At 40.9% G+C, this 2891-nt stretch overlaps 1 non-coding gene across 1 annotated transcript; it reads left to right on the forward strand.

Annotated features, from left to right (window-relative positions):
• Positions 1 to 816: 816 nt before the first annotated feature.
• On the forward strand, positions 817 to 923 carry LOC118488778. The gene has a single exon (XR_004885313.1). It is a non-coding gene; the product is annotated as a small nucleolar RNA R71 (small nucleolar RNA).
• Positions 924 to 2891: the final 1968 nt, after the last annotated feature.

Consider the following 2891-nt stretch of genomic DNA (forward strand, 5'->3'; position numbering starts at 1 on the left):
AGCTTCTACGGGACCCACGGTATGGTTTCTTAATGTTATGAGATGAACTTGAGATTTCGGGTTCGTTTCGGTATTACTTGGTAACGCGCCTTGTGGTCTCTCAGAGAAATTTTGGGCTAGTTGATTTAATTGTTTTTCAATGTTTTGTATACTAGCTTGTTGATTTCTAAAATTCGATTCCAATTGTTGAAATCGATCCGAGTTTTTCTTTTCAGTGTCGGAGATGAGGCGAGATACGGTATCTTCAAGCCTCTCTCGTCCACCTTGTTGTTGAGGGAAATTTTGTGACTCATTTCTTGGTTGTTGAAAGTTTGTTCGTTGGTTTTGGTTTTGGTTTTGGTTTTGTTGGTTACTACTATTGCCGGGTTCTCTCCAACCAAGGTTAGGGTGGTTACGCCATCCTTGGTTGTAGGTATCCGTTGGAGGACCCGACGGCCTAGGTCTATTATCAATGTAGTTTACCGATTCTGGTTGATCGTCTATTTCTTTCATACAACTCCAATTTTCATGTGGCCCACCACACCCTTCACAGGCCATAACCGAGACCGTTTTTGCCATTTCTAACTTTTTAATTTTTGAAGAAAGGGCCTCGATTGTAAAGAAGTGCTTTCATCAACCTTATGAGCGCCCGGGGCAATAGATTTATTACCTCGGGGAGTGTGCCTCTGAAAATTGTTTTGAGCAATTTCCTCAATTTGATTGTATATTTCATGTGGGCGGCGGTTACCTAAAAGTCCCTCGGAGCTAGAGTCAAGTGTTTGTCTTGTGTGTGGCAACAACCCATTATAGAAAGTGGATACTTGTTGCCATATCGCAAGACCGTGATGAGGACACTTTCGCAAAAGCTCCTTGAACCTTTCCCAAGTTTCATATAAGGATTCCCCATCTTCTTGTGAATATGAATTAATTTCAGTCATTAATTTAGCCGTTTTAGCGGGAGGGAAATACTTATATAGAAATTTTTGGGCTAGTTCATCCCAGGTGTTTACCGATCCAACTGGGAGGGCGTTGAGCCAAGCTTTTGTTCGGTCTTTTAGTGAAAAAGGAAACATTCGGAGGCGGATGGCGTCATTTGATGCTCCATTGATCCGAAAGGTATCACATATTTCTAAGAAATTAGTAATATGTAGATGGGGATCCTCGTCCGCAAGCCCATGGAAGGTTGCGGAGTTTTGAAGCATTTGTATCAAATGTGGCCGAAGTTCGAAGTTATTGGCTTCGACATTCGGTGCATTGATAGCGGCGCCGAGATTACCTACGGTGGGTCGTAGGTAATCCATGAGGGTACGTTGGTCCGCCATTGGAAGTGGTTCCCCCGAAACTTTCTCTTGATTTTTACCTTTAAGTCTTTTTCTGAGAAAGCGTTCGGGTTCTTCTAGAGGTTCTTTTATGTCTTTATTAGAACTCGAGCTCATACACTACGTAGAAGGTTCAGATGTGGCGTTTGGTTCCAAATCCTGCAATAAAAACAGAAAAGAACGTTGGTCAGAAAGTTCACCACGGCCCCGTGCTCAGTGAACACGGCCCGTGGTCAGAGATACAGCGATTGTTTTCCGGATCCCTGTTACTGGAAAGTTGGACACGGCCCCGTGTTGCACCGACACGGCCCCGTGCTCAGCCCTCTGTAACTCGGAAAATAAAAACTGCCAGTGACACTGGTGGGCACGGCCCCTGTCCGACCAGGCACGGCCCGTGCTGAGCTCTGCAGAAGCTTAAAAATTAAGAAAATCCTAAAAAAAATAAAAAAGAAAATAGAAAAAATGATTAGGACGTTGATTCCTAACTTTCTTAAAATCCTTGTGTCCCCGGCAACGGCGCCAAAAACTTGATGCGTGTTAGGTGTTATATATATTAGGTATATATTTTAAGTCATTTTTACACTTTTTAGTCAAGTTTTAAATTTACAAAACACGATATTTACTAACGCTAAACACACATATGGGCAAGTACACCCATCGTGGACGTAGTATAGTGTTGGTAAGATACCGAGGTCGTCCAAGTACACAAGAGCTTTTAGTACCGGTTTATCCTCAACGTCTAATCAAATCAAAATGTTAGAAAGAGGTTTTAAACTAAGAAAATAAAACTAACTAAAAATGCTGAAAAATAAAATAAAAGTAAAAACAGATAGACAAGATGAATCACTTGGATCCGACTCGTGTGTTAGTGTAACCTTTGATTATTTTCGCACTTTTGCACTTGTTTAAGAGATTATCTTAGTTATTGTAGTAGGCCCCTCTTTTGAAGGCGACATTACCCTCAACCTAATAGTTTGAGTCAGTAAGGATACAATCATAAAGGGTCGGATTATTGAAAGATAATTAATTAAGTTATTAATGCATAATGTGCTAGGCCCCTCTTTTGAAGGCGACGTTACCCTCAGCTAAGTAGTCTGAGTCAGCAGGGATACAGTCCTAAGTAGCTGGGTTAAAGTTTTAATAGTAGTTTAACTTATGAGGGGATCAAAGAGTTTGGACCCCCGCCATCCAATACCTGTGGGTATTGAAGGAGATCCTACTAAATTTGACCCAGGTCCTTTGCAGGACCCATACATTGAACAATGGCAAGACTCTTACCGAACCGTTCCCTTAACCCCCGACCAGGTAGCCAACATACCTCCATATAGACCGTGGAGATATGAATGGTGAAAATCTTTTATTTTATATAAACAGTAAAATAATGCCAAGACACCATGGACAAACGATAAGGAAGAATCACCTTCAACATAAGAAACTAGTAATTAAAGTCACTAATACAAAACCAATTAAAAAGTGCAAAAGATTAAAAATAAAAAGTATTACACTAAACACTTGTCTTCACCAAGTAATGTAAAAGACTTAGGCAAACATGGCCTTTGATTGTCAAGAACTCTTACGATCAATCTTGGATCC

The sequence above is a fragment of the Helianthus annuus genome, chromosome 16, assembly GCF_002127325.2.
Source record: "Helianthus annuus cultivar XRQ/B chromosome 16, HanXRQr2.0-SUNRISE, whole genome shotgun sequence".
NCBI classification, from domain to species: domain Eukaryota; kingdom Viridiplantae; phylum Streptophyta; class Magnoliopsida; order Asterales; family Asteraceae; genus Helianthus; species Helianthus annuus.